Source organism: Schistocerca cancellata, chromosome 8 (genome assembly GCF_023864275.1).
Source record: "Schistocerca cancellata isolate TAMUIC-IGC-003103 chromosome 8, iqSchCanc2.1, whole genome shotgun sequence".
Lineage (NCBI taxonomy): Eukaryota > Metazoa > Arthropoda > Insecta > Orthoptera > Acrididae > Schistocerca > Schistocerca cancellata.
In genome coordinates this window covers 239,785,907-239,804,237 of record NC_064633.1, presented here as the reverse complement: position 1 = coordinate 239,804,237, position 18,331 = coordinate 239,785,907, and positions in this window count along the sequence as shown.

Genomic DNA, 18,331 nt, shown 5'->3' with positions numbered 1-18,331 from the left:
ACACGCCGCAATACATCTGGTGTAATGTCGCCGCAGGCTGCCACAATACGTTGTTTCATATCCTCTGGGGTTGTAGGCACATCACGGTACACATTCTCTTTTAACGTACCCCACAGAAAGAAGTCCAGAGGTGTAAGATCAGGAGAACGGGCTGGCCATTTTATGCGTCGTCCACGTCCTATGAAACGCCCGTCGAACGTGTACCTCACCCCTCACGGTAATGTACATGTACGTCAGTGAAAAACACCAATAAAAAGGTGTTAGCATGTGGACGTAATGTGCTGTTCCAGCCTCTTCTGTACCTAAGGTCCATCACCGTTCCCTTTGGATCCCTACGTAATTCGGTGCTCTCCGAAACACACGATCGAACAGCGGAGGAGTGGTACTCAAGCGTCAAATTTAGGTTACAATATCTCCGGATGTAATTAACATTTTACAATGCAACAAACGGCACTGATTACGTATTTGTTTATATGTTCAGATATGTTAACAAAACTAACGGGGTTCCATTTAAAAAAAACGTAGGTTTGTGTTAAAAACATACTTCCGTGCATTTTTTTTTGCTCTGTATTAACCAATTACACTAGCCCCTCTCCTCACGTTCGGTCTGTGGAATCGATTCGTCAGTATTTGATGTGGTTTACGAAATATATCCAGTGGTAACGTTAGGTGACTCACCCTGTATGTGTCTTATTCCATATGGGCAAAGCACTTCACTTTTCAGTACGACTGGCGTAGCTGCTTGGACATGTTTGGTGAAGATAGCCATTGAATGTACATCCTCAAACGATCTACTCTTTATTTTACACTTAAACGGTGTAAATTGCTTGTGTTCTCATGACATTTGATTTTGAACGGGTCTCTGCGGAACTTTTATATTTTGAAGCACTGCCGCTTATACGAAAAGTGAAATTCCCATACCTCATTTGGTTTTTACTTACCTGAACATCACTCACTTTTACTAAATTATGTCACTAACATCGAAAACGGTTATATGAAGCTCAGTTGCTTCTGTGTTAGATACTGACAATCCTCAAACAGACTATGATTTCTAAGTGGCTTTCATTCCCTACTGACACCGCCTTAGATTCTAAACAAGCTAGTGTAAGCTCATATCTGTGACACAGTTCTCTACTCTTACCCACTTTTGATGATTAAGTATTAGTTACTAAATTCTGCCTTTCCTCAAGCCGCTTATTTTCATGTAGAAGTTTCTAACTGAATCTCTTTTTTTTTAATTTTGCCAAGTCTAGTATTTGTAATTTAATTTCTTTTTTAATACTTGTTCACTTTTACTAATAGCAAATACGATTTTTTGATTAGATTCTTAATTTACTATTGTGTTAATGTACGGTATGTGACTCACCTCCCTGATAAACATCATTATACCACTTTCATTATCAGTAACATTTACTATCGTACTTTGACTGGACAATTCGTCATCACTGTTGACAGGTTGCCAATTCAGTGCATTGTCTTCAGAGAGTACCTCTGCTATGTTCTTGGGGTGAGTGCCTAACTTTACCTCTAATCTGATGTGCACTTCCAAGACTGTTTTGCTAAACTATCGCCATGTAATCTAATACAATTGACATGAACACTTCTGAAACATTTTGCATTGGCGAATTATCAACATGTAATTCTTAGGCATTTAATTCTGACATTTAATTCTGAGGATCTGACGTCATTTCGTCCTCATCATTTAATAACGTACCTTCCTGCTCCTCAAGACATTTTATTATCACCTATATTATTGATCTTTAATAGACAAAGATGATAACATACACTATCACTTATCGTCGAGGAATGTACGGTAAATTTTTCCAAAAGTCACTGTCACAGATTTATTTTACAGTTCACCTTACCTATCGTACTCTGTGCTCTTCACAACTACGACTAACTGTCACTGTGCATCCGATCCTTGACAGTGACCTGCGGATTGTTACTGTCATATATTCACTATCCACTTCAATTATTCACTTTAACAGCCTAAATTCATTCCTTTCTTTGCAGTGGCTGGTTTAGCGCTGTAAACGTGGTAACTGAAGGAAATTCGTAAGTACTGGGCCGGCGGAAGGGATGTCATTTATAGATATCTGTGTTTTTAATCACATCACAGTTCACTCTATATCTAATACGTTGCAGATAATATTCGTTAACCGTACAAGTCAGGAATTGTAGACAGATTACATTTGTATAGCTCCCAGCACACACACCCGCTTGCACTATAGAGCGGCCCGTGACTGCAATCGTGGACAACATTTTACTTGCTAGTTCTCAGCGACTGATTGCAGCCACTACTCATCCGACCGTTCGCCATGGACTCCACTACCAGTCTCTCTGCTACCCTACCCAAATAGGAGCGCTGATAACCTCGTCGATGAGCGCCCATAAGCTACAAACAGGGGAGCTTCCCTGTCACTTGTTTCGGCTAATTCCAGCAGTGAATAATTTGTTTTACTATGTATACTGTAGCCTAGGTCAGCGAACTGGAAGCATCTGACGTGGGTAACACCATGACGCCAAGCTATATCAGTAAGGTGGCACACTAACTTCCAGATCATTTCGACACCATACTGTCCCCCTATACAGACTGTAAGCTTTACACTGTATTGCATCAACCTGTGTCTTCTTACGTACTTCTTATACAGCATAATTGTTGTCAGTCAGAACGCAAAAGTTTCCAGAAAGCTGTCGTAGCACCATTGTTGGAGGAACCTGCAAAATTTCAGAAAGAGAGCGATTTTCGAGATTATTCACGGAGAAGAGGAAACAGAGGAATTTAAAGATAAGGGATCTAAAGGGGGTTTGGAAGAACTAAAAATTCAACACTAACCTGACGTAGATGAACGGAAGAATCAAGGCAGCAAAAGCAATAGAAACGAACATTCGCAGTTTTGGAATATGAATATACTGCGCACCAACAGAGGCTAGACAAGAAAAGATTAAAGCTTTTGGCTGAGACACAGTGAAATTATTAGCTACCACGGCGATACAGACTCTTATCAAAGTGGCTGTTCTCAACTGTTCATGTAGAAGAAAGGACTGTGAGCAAATTGATCGATTAATGTTAAAAATACATTCCACTCTTGGATTAAATCATATGAAAGCGAGAGCTTGAAAATTAATGGACTTCGTTATTACCGAAAACTGAGTGTGTGTTATTTTAATCAGCCAACACCATTTAAAAATCCTAAAGTCCTTTTTTGTGGAATTACGGACGTTGAGTGGAATGACACAACCATCGAAAAAATTTTAAGCTTTCCTACAATCAAGTTTGTATAATTTCGACAGCTAATCTCCATCTGTACGTTGTACCGATTCATTGAGAACATCGGGGCCACTACAGCTCGTGTAACAGAACGGGGAACGGGCCACCTTGTACCACTAACACTGTCGAATCCAGATTAAAAGTATCCACCCCATAAAGATATGCGGCAAAGACAGGAAAAAGTAGCAACAGATCAGAAGAATGCTAGTTTTTTTGTTTTGATGGTTGTTGGACAACTAAGAATACCCTAGCCTCTCCAACAAAGTTTATAAAAGTTTTTGCAAGTATTCTCACAAGATCACCTGTTTCTTCTAATGTTTACACTTTATCTGCTACAGTTTCATTACATATTTGGTTCAAATGGCTCTGAGCACTATGGGACTTAACATCTGTGGTCATCAGTCCCCTAGAACTTAGAACTACTTAAACCTAACTAACCTAAGGACATCACACACATCCATGCCCGAGGCAGGATTCGAACCTGAGACCGTAGCGGTCACGCGGTTCCAGACTGAAGCGCCTAGAACCGCACGGCCACACCGGCCGGCATTACATATTTATTCCACTGTTCTCTCTATTCTAGTGTTACATCTGATTACAAAGTGAATGATACCTAGTGTCACACTATTATTGCAGCTCATAATGACTAGTGGGTAAGCTGGTCAGAGCGCTTTCGCTCCTATCTGTCAGAGAAATCCAGTGTCGGGAAGTTCTAAACGAAACACTAATCTACAACATTTGCTCGCTGATTAAGCAACTTCATCGTGGTAGATGACACATCCTTTCCAAGCGTCTTTTCATCTATGATTCCATGCCTGTTCTTTTTCCATCTGCGGATCCCTTGCTGAATCTGGAATCTTGCCTTCCGTCAGCAGTGCTTTTACCGCCTGAGATATCCAGGCACGATTCATAAACACATCTCCGCAGCTTTGTTCCAGTAGGACCACTTTGTTATTCTGCTGCGGGTAAACCTCTTTTTACGCGATAGTTACTTTCCGCGGAATCTCCGCGCATACAGAATTCGCGTAAGTTGAGAGTCTCTTTATATGTAACATGTGGGGTTAGGCTCTCTTTTACTCTCATATTAAGTACAAAACAGCAGTTCCTTAATGCTTTTATAAAAATAACCATTACCTTCTTCCTGAAATGCAAAGTAATGCTATATTAATACAGTTAAAAATTTAACGCTGAATCACACTGTGATACACTAAAACCATTTTCCTTAAGTTCATACACAACCTAAATAATCTCTGGGTCATCTACATCAGGAGAGTCTAATAGTACTGTATTCTACTCAGTATCCGTTATCGATACACTCAGATGCTAATTTTGTTGCTCAGATCCTCAGAGGGAATGATTAGGCGGTCACAGATATTCTCTTCAGCGATATCAACGAATCCAGTCTGAAAAGGGAAATGCAAAGGCTCGATCTAGATATACTATCGGTCAGTGAAGTGAAGTGGAAGGAAGACAAGGATTTCTGGTCAGATGAGTGTCGGGTAATATCAACAGCAGCAGAAAATGGTGTAACAGGTGTAGGATTCGTTATGAATTGAAAGGTAGGGGAGAGGGTGTGTTACTGTGAACACTTCAGTGCCCGGGTTGTTCTAATCAGAATTGACAGCAGACCAACACCGTCAACGATAGTTCAGGTATACATGCCGACGTCGCAAGCTGAAGATGAACAGATAGAGGAAGTGTATGAGGATATTGAAAGGGTAATGCAGTATGTAAAGGGTGACGAAAATCTAATAGTCATGGGCGACTGGAATGCAGTTGTACGGGAAGGAGTGGAAGAAAAGGTTACAGGAGAATATGGGCTTGGGACAAGAATGAAAGAGGAGAAAGACTAATTGAGTTCTGTAACAAGTTTCAGCTAGTAATAGCGAATACCCTGTTCAAGAATCACAAGAGGAAGAGGTATACTTGGAAAAGGCCGGGAGATACGGGAAGATTTCAATTAGATTACATTATGGTCAGACAGAGATTCCGAAATCAGATATTGGATTGTAAGGCGTACCCAGGAACAGATATAGACTCACATCACAATATAGTAGTGATGAAGAGTAGGCTGAAGTTCAAGACATTAGTCAGGAAGAATCAATACGCAAAGAAGTGGGATACGGAAGTACTAAGGAATGACGAGATACATTTGAAATTCTCTAACGCTATAGATACAGCAATAAGGAATAGCGCAGTAGGCAGTACAGTTGAAGAGGAATGGACATCTCTAAAAAGGGCCATCACAGAAGTTGGGAAGGGAAACATAGGTACAAAGAAGGTAGCTGCGAAGAAACCATGGGTAACAGAAGAAATACTTCAGTTGATTGACAGTTGATTGACGAAAGGAGGAAGTACAAACATGTTCCGGGAAAATCAGGAATACAGGAATACAAGTCGCTGAGGAATGAAATAAATAGGAAGTGCAGGGAAGCTAAGACGAAATGGCTGCAGGAAAAATGTGACGACATCGAAAAAGATATGATTGTCGGAAGGACAGACTCAGCATACAGGAAAGTCAAAAGAAAATTTGGTGGCATTAAAAGCAACGGTGGTAACATTAAGAGTGCAACGGGAATTCCACTGTTAAATGCAGAGGAGAGGTGGAAAGAATACATTGAAAGCCTCTATGAGGGTGAAGATTTGTCTGATGTGATAGAAGAAGAAACAGGAGTCGATTTAGAAGAGATAGGGGATCCAGTATTAGAATCGGAATTTAAAAGAGGTTTGGAGGACTTACGGTCAAATAAGGCAGAAGGGATAGATAACATTCCATCAGAATTTCTAAAATCATTGGGGGAAGTGGCAACAAAACGACTATTCACGATGGTGTCTAGAATATATGAGTCTGGCGATATACCATCTGACTTTCGGAAAAGCATCATCCACACAATTCCGAAGACGGCAAGAGCTGACAAGTGCGAGAATTATCGCACAATCAGCTTAACAGCTCATGCATCGCAGCTGCTTACAAGAATAATATACAAAAGAATGGAAAAGAAAATTGGGAAAGCGCTAGGTGACGATCAGTTTGGCTTTAGGAAAAGTAAAGGGCCGAGAGAGGCAATTCTGACGTTACGGCTAATAACGGAAGCAAGGCTAAAGAAAAATCAAGACACTTTCATAGGATTTGTCGACCAGGAAAAAGCGTTCGGCAATATAAAATGGTGCAAGCTGTTCGAGATTCTGAAAAAAGTAGTGGAAAGCTATAGGGAGAGACGGGTTATATACAATATGTACAACAACCAAGAGGGAATAATAAGAGTGGACGATCAAGAACGAAGTGCTCGTATTAAGAAGGGTGTAAGACAAGGCGGTAGCCTTTCGCCCCTAATCTTCAATCTGTACATCGAGGAAGCAATGATGGAAATGAAAGAAAGGTTCAGGAGTGGAATTAAAATACAAGGTGAAAGGATATCAATGATACGATTCGCTGATGACATTGCTATCCTGAGTGAAAGTGAAGAAGAATTAAATGATCTGCTGAACGGAATGAACAGTCTAATGAGTACACAGTATGGTTTGAGAGTAAATTGGAGAAAGACGAAGGTAATGAGAAGTAGTAGAAATGAGGACTGCGAGAAACTTAACATCAGGATTGATGGTCACAAAGTCAATGAAGTTAAGGAATTCTGCTACCTAGGCAGTAAAATAACCAATGACGGACGGAGCAAGGAACACATCAAAAGCAGACTCACTATGGCAAAAAAGGCATTTCTGGCCAAAAGAAGTCTACTAATATCAAATACCGGCCTTAATTTGAGGAAGATATTTCTGAGGATGTACGTCTGGAGTACAGCTTTGTATGGTAGTGAAACATGGACTGTGGGAAAACCGGAACAGAAGCGAATCGAAGCATTTGAGATGTGGTGCTATAGACGAATGTTTAAAATTAGGTGGACTGATAAGGTAAGGAATGAGGAGGTTCTACACAGAATCGGAGAGGAAAGGAATATGTGGAAAACACTGATAAGGAGAAAGGACAGGATGATAGGACATCTGCTAAGACATGAGGGAATGACTTCCATGGTACTAGAGGGAGCTGTAGAGGGCAAAAACTGTAGAGGAAGACAGAGATTGGAATACGTCAAGCAAATAATTGAGGACGTAGGTTGCAAGTGCTACTCTGAGAAGAAGAGGTTAGCACAGGAAAGGAATTCGTGGCGGGCCGCATCGAACCAGTCAGTAGACTGATGACCAAGAAAAAAAAATGCCAAGTAAGCAGCTTCTCTTGTTGCAACGGTGCGATCACTTCATCTTTTAGCACTGGCACAGCTTCGGGTTAGGTTTCGCCCATACGCCATTCACACGTTTTGGAGTGATATCAGGACATCCGTCCCTATTAACGACAATCACCATCTTGATATTAAACTATCGCAGGAAGGTCTTGACGATAAGTTCGTCATTCAAATCACATTCTTCTGCGAGGTCAGAGAAAGTTTTATGCACATAGTATGCCCTGAATGTAGAAATAACTTGTCCGTCCGTGGGCTTCAGGATAGATGTAGTGGCGAAACGGAGTTCAGTATTTTGATTTGAATCGACAATGGAAGTGGGTGGCTGAGAACTTTATCAAGGAGGAGAAAAATTATCAAACGGATTTTTTCATTCTGACAGTGGGTCATCAGTTCTCTTTTCAGTTCATCAACATGAGAGGCACCCACATGCCTTGCTCATACTGTGGCATCAAGCAGTCATGCCTGCAAGATGAGTGGTCTGCCAAGCGAGTAGATTCATTCTTATCTGTCGAGTAACATGAACTCTAGTACTCACAATAAAGTTACAAATTATCCTCCTGTATGAATAATGCGCAACGGAAACGCTCATCTGACTATCAGCAATTTACAGAACTCTGACTGTTCACTACGCACTGGCAATACCACATTTTCTTTTTTTATTTAACGGCTTTTATCAACACGTGGCCATCGCACTGAATATGAGTGGCGCACACATTATAAATTCTGGATATCATGACAACATACAGTTCGAAGGAAAAGGCCACCAATCTTTTTCTTTTCACTATCTTATTTATTCCGATAAATTCTATAGCCTAAACATACAAATTCTATAACCTACAACAATGACACATGAGAAATTCCCCCCAGTGGGCATGGCTTTACATTGGTAATTCTCTATCTTATGGTCTCGTAATTATTCAACGCTACAGTGCACTTTCTGGATAGGATGGTGGATCTTTTTGCTATATCTCACACTTCGACTCTAAGAACCATCATCACGAAACTTTCCTCCAGACCGAGCGGTACAAAAGGAACATGCATAACCCACTACCTCTGCAACTACCTAGCTACTCTCCCATGCAAACCACACATACCCAAATTACATGACATACACCACACTACAACATGGAATACAACACAATAAATAGTCACAACACTATCACTTTCAGCTTTCCCACTTCAATTAGTATTTATCCCAGTTTCACACGACATTGCCCCACTTCCTAATTCTTCTTTCCTACTATGAACTCTGGAGATATATGCACGTCTTCCTGTGCAATGCAAACCAAGTGGCGTTGCTGGATAGATGGCTGACTCACCTTGCTTCTCTCTCAAAGTATTATAGTTTGAATCAAGCATCACACGGAAACATAACATGCAAAGTAATATTAAGAGCATATTCATCAGACACGCGAGTCCTCAACTGACACCATGGACGAGTACTTCTCTTTATCCTTTGTCTCATGCACAGATTGAGACTCACACAGTACTCACCACGTGGAAGTACTCGTCTCTAATTTCAAGTCCTGCACACGCCATTCCTTAAATATTTCTACTTATAGTACACATGCTAGTAATTCAGCTTAATTTAAGCACACAGAAGTATTTCAACTTATTGCTACACGTGGTTTCATTGTGACCGTTGGTCACTTCCGAAGACTACCACGATCCCATTAATATTACCTGCCTGAGATTTAATTCTCCCCACAAAAGTTCCTGAAATAGAGAAATTATTATTTCAAACTACTTTATATATTCCACATGCACACCATGTCTCCACTCTTTTGTCTTTACGGAGCACACCTAAGACAGGTCTTAACAGCACAAGATCCAGCGACAGAGTGCTGAAACATGGCCGTTCTTCAGGTCCTCTCGCACCTCTGCCGAAGTGGGGGAGCACCTTGCTACCGTATTGGTCATCCACATTTCAGGCACTCAAAGCTCATGTAAATTTCATCTCTTTGGTCCCACCAAAGGTGGCCAAAGAATCGTCTCAAAGATAATCATATATTCACATTCACTATCTGCGGTTCGCAGACGACCATACATTCATTCATTTCACAGATCTCACCAAACTGGATGTAGGGATTTATTTTGTGGGAGTGCACATGTGATCAATTAAATAAATAAATTGTAATTCTTCCCCACACTGGTATCTGGCTTCGCTGTATTAATTGAAATTGAGTTATTATTAGAAAAAATATGTTGTTCTGACAAGAATAATGAAGTATGTTGTAACTATTTTCAATGTCGGGCGGTACTGTACCCTTTCACCACCGGCTACCCATGTAGAAAAAAATGTCACGTTACTATTCTTGCAATGTGAGGGTAGTTCCGAACATTTTCTTCAGAAAGCTGTATTAGAACAAACGTAGCAAGTCATCAAAGTAGCCAGGAGGAGACCTTAGCCCCTGGTGACCTCAAACAGACGACCAAATGCTTTTACTTTACCAAATTATTGACACAGTTGTTGCATTATTGTACTCTCCACAATCTGGAGTAACGTACACATACAAATTTACAACAATCCAAATGACAAATAAAACATTACATCACACAAATAAAAAATAATGGTGAGATAAAAATTTGCTTAGTTACCGGGATCTCCTTTATTTTTAGGAGTAATCCAAACTTCAATAATTCTAAAACAAATAAAAAAATACTAATTGTACTCATAAAATTTTAAATAGCTCAGCGTCCAAACACAGAACAATTAATCTGACATTCATAAATTGCATTGTAATAATCTTTACACGGCAATGTCTAAATACAAAACAAAATCAACAAAAGAAAAAAAATTGCGTACACTAGTTACATGTAGAATATCAGGCTGCATATCAGTACTCTAAAATATACATCAAACCTACAGAGAAATAAAACTGAGAGGAAAAAGAATGATATACACCACAAGTTTCATACTGGTTACGTAATATAGTCAACGTAAGACATCATGTCATACCTCACTATCTATCATCACTTAAGCAATTGCCACCACTACTCGACTGTGAATTTAACCTTATCCTTGTCCCCCAGTACAAATACGTGTTGCTGAGCCAGTCAGTCCATCAACTTTGATCAATACACGCAATAAATAGTTAGCAATAAGGGCTTGAATCCACCAGTAGCTCTCGTATCTTACCCTACTGCTCATTTCTCTGTTGTTACACATTTAGACGACAAGAACTTGCATTTCGACTAGACTTCATTACACTTTAATGTGAAATTTCACCACTGTGATAATGCAAATAAGTGGCTTCAGTCAACACACCAACAAGATCATTACTGTCCACGACATCAAAATGCATCAGTTAATTCCGATATTTGTTGTGCAATGCAAACTCTTGTCCCCTATGACAACCTTACTGACCAATGCAACAAGAGCCGCTACGTTAGTATTACGCCACTGGCTAATAATTAAAGCATCATTGTACTAAATATTCTTATAAACATGTTACGTGTACTTGATAACCCAGAACAAACAAAAAAAGCACACTAACTATTCTAAACACAAATGTTAATAAAACACAATTACACTTGCTGTCCCTTCAGGAATGAAACATATAAAATAAATTTACACAATTACAAGTACAAATACATTATTCCCTATCTTGCGAGTCACACGGAATCATTTCATTCTGTGATTTTCTTGGAGTCAAAAAAGTTGCTGACAGGTTCCCTAGAAACACTGTCTCGTTGTCAAAGCTCTCCCATGGTTACCCGGACGAAAGTCTTTAAGTCACTCAAATCGGCATCTTGAACACGCACTGAACAGTAAACTGTATCTCACATTAAACACAAATGTCATAGTCACTCTCAGAGTACCATCCATACGAATCTGGTCGTCCAGAAATGGCCCTACAACTACTATTACCCACGGTTCTGTCCTTTCAGTTCATGGTGTAATTAAAAGTCGTAAGTTCCAACAAACAGCACTTATTCCCGCACCAATTAAAGAAATGTCTTCTACTACAGACGCAAATGTCAATGTCCCACTTTAGTTTCTTGCGTTCATGCAATAATTAGTCACCAAACGACAACTGTCCTCTTTAAGTATAACAAGCGTCCCACATGCAATTCACAAAGCACACTTAACAAGTCACTGCCAAAAATTTATGGATCCCACCGTTCAGTGGTCAAGACAAAACAAAACAATCGTCTTGTCTGCTAAAGACAAAATCTTTTCCACCACTCACAACGTGGAAACACCAGTCCTTCACTTTCCACCTTATGGATACATACGAGCAGTCATCTTGTTTCATGGCTCCACAGTCCAGTACTAGTAAATAGTTGCTGGTAAAAATGCCCGCTGGACTCTGCCGCGCGTCGTTCATTCTGCCGTGGCGCCGCCGCGCGAGCCGTTGAGCAGAAGAAACCACCCGCTGTTGCCTCCACGGGATACTTTCCCCAGTCGTAAGGGTGGCGGAACTTATGAATGGCAGCCAGTGGTACGTGCGTGTCGCCCCAGGCCGTTGACCTGCTGTAGTGGGCGCCTGGAGTGTACCTCGACCGGCAGTGGAGTGGGGAGCGCACCGGCTCTGTTGCCTCTCCCATGCCGACGTCAGCTTAGCTTACGTGGTACGGGCGCGTTCTGTGTAGCCCCTCAGCGCTACGACACCCAATCAGTCAAACCCTTCCGCGCATCTCGCAACATTACAGACAAAAGGATATTCTTACATTATTTAAATACACATTGATTACATGTATGATCTATTAGATACATTGGTAATAAAAGAATCTTTGTTCTAAGAAACATAAAATTATACACCCTAGTTTTCTACACATACAACATCAATATTTATCTCTTTTCTATATACAGCCCACACTTGTGCTATTGATTGTACCTGTCGTCCCTCATACAAAACATGAAAGTGTAAAAAAAAAGGAATAAGAAACAATCTATACAACTCATAATTACAATATAAAATAGTAGACTACTCTAACATCCTATCACAGCGAAAACATTAGAAACTGTTGATTCTAAAGCTACAATAAACAATGAACCTTTGTGCTTGTGACAGACTGAAATTAATACCCCTTGAAAGTGTTCTAACAAAAAAATAAGAAATAATCTACACAGCTCTCAATTACCTACCACATGTTATTAAATAGTAAACTACTTTAACATCCTAACACAATAAACATTTTAGAAACTGATGACTCTAAATCTACAACATACAATGCACTTTTGTGCTTGTGACGGACTGAAATTAGTATCTCTTTATATATTTTACCTTTTTATTATATGTGTCAACATTTCTAGGACATGTATGTACCATCCACATGATGTCAGATCCTGACCTGCCATCGAGGTTCATCCAAATCAAACAACAACCCAATAATGTTTTAGTTATGGATCGGTAGCATCCCCTTTACAGGAGTGTGCGCATTGATCACACTACTCTACGACTCTCACTCACCAGATATCACATTTTCCTTGTCATTCAATCCATTAATACACTAACAGAATAGGTCTAGAAGTCAGCTAACCTTAACACCACCATACTCACGACAACATACCGTACCTTTGCTCCCTTATACTCAACCACATTACACAAGAAGCTGTTTCGGAGATAGCTTTCCAGTCTCCAAATTCGTCCTTTCACTCTGGCACCTCTCTCCATCGGCTTACCTCTGCATTCACTTTACCGATTATTCATCCTGCTAAATATCAACTTAGAATTGCGACATTTCATCTAAGAACAAAAAATACACAAATTATTCATCTTGCAAAATAACTGTACACATTCTTGGTACCGTTTTGATTAGTTATACTGGTACCAGGCTTCAACAACAACAACAACAAAATTATTTTTTTCATATAGCAAATGTTATGGTAAGAATTAGATTTATACTTATATTACATCTTACGTCAGTATTCCACAACGTTGACCATCTGGATCTCATACTCCCTTTATGTCCTTTCACGTTGTGCAGTTGTCCTCATCTCTTCATTCGTATTTCGGCTCTCCATCCATCGATTACTCCATCATTTCCCGGTCTTCCTTCGCCATTCGCATCAATCTCGATTGCAGCATACACAGGCCTCTCTGTAACATACCTCTAAACCATCTCCACATTATTAGTTCTACTCACCTTTATTTACCACTGTTTCATCACATCGAATCTCTCTTTATTAATCACACTGCTTCACGTCGCTTCTCTCCTTAAATATCACCTTTATCCACTATTATTTATCACGTCGCTTCTCTATCTACCATCTTTATCCACTCATTAATCATCAAATCGTTTCTGCTTGATCCTTATTCATATGACAAAAAATACGTACATACACCACTCTGTCGACTCCTGTTCATGACTCATTCGACCAGTCCATTCCGTCATACTTCCTGACATCCCGCCTGAAAATTCTTATGTTCGATTTGACCCTGCACAACGTTACACACCACAAATAAATACACTGACTATCTACCATAAATTGCCTACTTTCGATCTATCCTTAACTTTTCCATAATTTGATGTTAGAAATGTGATGAAGCCCACGAGATTGTTTTCCCTTGATCGTCTCAATCAGTACAGCATTTTCATGGACAATCCGCCTCACTCTGAATGGTCCACTATACACCGTAAAGAATTTGCTAGTTAGGAATCTGTGATTCTTTGATAATCAATGAGTTTTAATTAGAACCTTGTCTCCTACTGCCAATTCGATCTTACGGATCTTTCCTTTCTGCTTCTCCTGCCTATCCTTAGCTGCTTTCTTAATACGCTCTATCGCAACCTTGACAATTTCTGTGTGCCTCTGCTTTCCTGATCGCGGAAAATCTACCAGCTCCCTGACTCGATCTGGTGGTGGTTCATTCTTTAATACCGTAATTGGTGATAAACCAGTTGCTCCATATGGTAGCTCATTGAAGATGTCGTGAAAATCTTTGAGAAAAATACTCCAACTTCTATGTTGCCTATGGCAATAGATCTTACCCAACTTTCCCAGTTCTTTTACCACTCTTTCACTGGGGTTACTTGCAGCATGGTATCGGGATATGAACACCGGTTTTATCCTTCTTCTCTTCAGTGTGGTTAGCCAATGTCTGGATCTATATTGTGGTCCATTGTCAGCTATTAACTTTTCTACAGTTCCTACTTCTAGCAAAAAGTTTTTAACGATGGCTGCTGCTACTGTCCTTCCCGTCGCACGTTTCAATGCGGTAAAAGTCACATACTTGGACACCAATTCCACTGCTACTAAAATTTATCTATATCCCTGCACTGACTTAGGTAGCGGGCCAAACAAATCTGTTGCTCCGAATTCCCTCAATCTACCTGGCACTATCGGAAAAAGCGGTGCTTTGCATGAGATAGTTAACGATTTTGCCTTCTGGCACAATTTGCAACTACCAAGCACGTTCTTGATCCTCCTCTCCATACTAATGAAATAAACTGATTCCCTTAACTTCTTACAGCATTTCCTTGCCCCGTAATGCCCGTAACTTAGGTGCGTGTACTAGATCAACTTGTTGACTATTTCATTTGGTATATACAACACCCAGTCATGTGTGTTCGGATTTCTACGGTAGAAAAGGACCCCGTTCTGAATTGTATAAAAGCGCGCTATATTGGCATCTAATTTCTCTCTAACTCTGTCCTTCACCATTCTCCATGACGCGTCTTTATCCTGCTCTTTCGCGATATTTGTGAGTACCGCGCTTATGTATTTCTCGAACGGCACACCCTGCATATACAATATGTCATATCTGTTCTCGTTTACCTCCTCATCAAAGCATCGACCATGACCTACTGGGTTCCTTGACAACGCATCTGCCACTATATTCTGTGGCCCAGGAATATACATGACCGTAAACTGAAACTCCTGTGAATAGAGTGCCCACCTAGCGAGTCGTCTATAGTTAAGTTTGGCCGACATCAGAAACTGTAGTGACTTGTGGTCAGTATAGATTTTAGTATGCCTCCCATACAAATAGTATCTAAACTTACTAAAACCCCATACTATTGCCAAAGCTTCAAGCTCAGTTACCGTGTAATTTCTCTCAGCTTTGCTAAGCACTCGGCTCGCAAATGCAATAGGTTGTTGTATTACTTCTCCTCCTTGCTCTTGCTCTTGGAACAATGTTACCCCAAGTCCACTACGGGAACTGTCCGTGGCCATACAAAACTCTTTCCATAGGTCTGGATGCCCGAGAAGAGGTGCCGATAGCAGTGCCTTCTTTAACGCCTCATACTCTTCCTGCGCGACAGGGTCCCAATTCCATACCGTTTTCTTTCCAGTCAGCTGACATAGTCTGGGTGTCGCTGCACCCCCAATATTAATAAACATCCTGTAAAAATTGATTAATCCTAAATAACCCCGTAGCTGACGTTTTGTTCTTGGCACTGGAAAATCTCTGATTGCTTCGAGTTTGTCTGCATTTGGTCTTATTCCCTCTGGCGTCACAATGTGACCTAGAAACTCGATTTCTTTTCGTCCAAATTCTGACTTTCCCAAATTCACGGTTACCCCATGTCTCTCCAATGCACCGAGCAATATGCTTAACGTTCTATTGTGGTCTTCCCAGTTTCTTTCTGCTATCAGGACATCATCCACGTACTGCGTTACCTTATCTTTTATTTCCTTAGGAATGACAGTATTTAGCGCTCTGATAAATGCCGCGGATGATACATTTAACCCAAATGGTAGTTTCCGGAATTGATACGATTTCCCCTAGCACAAGAAAGCAGTGTATTTTCTACACCCCTTATCTAACTCCACCTGCCAGAAATTCATTCTCAAATCAACTGAGCTGAGAACTCTGATCCAGTGAAACTTTTGTAGCAATTCGTCAAGTGTCAGTGGCCGATCTGTCTCTGGCTCTATTATCTTATTAATCCTTCTTGCGTCCAAAACTAATCTAATTGACCCATCCTTTTTTTCAACACAAACTAAAGGGCTGTTGTATGGACTGGATACTGGTTCGATAATCCCTTGTTGTAGCATGCTTCCGATCTCAGCTTCTATCCTTTCTTTGTACACAACAGGTATCGGATACACTTGGGCCCTAAACTGTTTATGGGGCTTGACTTTGAATCTATACACAAAATTTCTTATTGTACCCGCATCATGTTTAAACACCTTCCTGTTCTCGTATAAAATTTTCTGCAATTCGCCGTAGACCATGGTCCCTCATAAATGCCATATTTTCTCATTGATCTCCTCCTCCAAACATTTATGAATTTCCTCCTTCTCTTGTTTGAACCCCTTATTCTGTGCCTGTCTACCGGACTTTACCGCGAGACATAATGCTAAGTGTGCGTTATCTTTAGCACATAAGCAATCGTCGAATCTTAATGTAATTTCCTCCGAATCTCGTTTCAACTCCATCGAACCATTTCTCATGTTAACGACTGCTTTATATTGGTTCAAAAAATTTACGCCTAATATCCCTTCAACAGTTAGAGATGAGACAATCATGAACACTGTACTAAACCTCTTCGCCTGGAACACAAAGTCTACCTGCACTTGTAACTTCACCTCAATTCCCTTTCCTGTAACTGCCACTCTCACTGTTGTCCTTTGCAGTGGCAACGTTGGCCATGGTTTTGTAAGACTACAACACTTAAACACAACTTCCCTCAAAACACTCATTACACTGCCTGTGTCGATGACACAAGGTACGATTATATTATTTTTTTCTACGCTAATTATTGGGTGGACTTCACTCCCCACATCTCCTACCTCCTCTAACAGACTCTCCCTTAGTTTTCCGTAATCGATATACCTAATATTTACATCATTAATAGTCCTGGTTTGTACCCGTCATTGTGACAGTGATTGTCCTGTCGTGAACCCAATGACTGCCTATCCTCTCTTCGCCCATCATTTTCATTTTCCCTTCTTCTTCCATCTCTGTCCCATCTTCTATTTTCCCGGTTTGCCGATCGATATCCCCATGAATTCTGCCCCCTATTTCCTCGCCATCTTCCATTTCCGTCATTCCTCTGACTCCATGCTCTCCTGTCATTCTGATAGATTCTGCCGTTACTATCCTCGACTCTGTCTGACCTATTAGTCGTATCTCCGTTCACGATGTTGCTCTCATTACTCAGTTCCTGTAACAAATGCTGAAATGACGCAGAATCGTCTAAGCCTCTGCCTGCTATCACTATATCTCTGCGCAATCTCAGTGGCAACTTCTTTATACAGATCCTAATGAGCTCCCCAATTTCGTATGGCACATCCAAATACCTATTTCGTCTCAACATTTCCTGATAGCACGCCACTGGATCTAGTATACCACCTTCGTTACAATTTGGCATCATCAATATGCTTTGCGTAACCTGGTCCTGCTTACTTTTCGACCAGAATTCATTTAAAAACTTGTCACAAAATTTCTTGTAGCTACTAAAATCTTTAATCACTTCCTGCGTTTTCGCTCTAGCCTCGTCCCTCAAATGGTTACACACATACTTCATTTTGAGGAGCGGTCCCCACGATGAAGGTAATGAATCTTGAAATTGAGACAGCCACAGGCATGGATGTTGGTAGTTATCTGGATCCGGAAAACAAGTGTACGTTTGTACTGACACGAAGTGCCTCCTACATTCTTCTTCCGCATTTATGTTTTCCGACCTTGGACTATACCCAGTTGGGTTTGCCACCTGTTTTATCCGACACAACCGTTCTTCTAACTCTCTGAGTTCGTCTTTCTCTTTCTGCCCATTTTCTTTTTTTGAATTTATCTCATTCTCACTCTGCAATCTACCTCGTAGTGTTTCACCTTCGCTACTGCATGCTAATTGCAACTGTGCTAGTTCTTCCCTATCTTTCCTATTTATTTCTAATTGCGCCTCTTTAAACTGTAATAGTGAT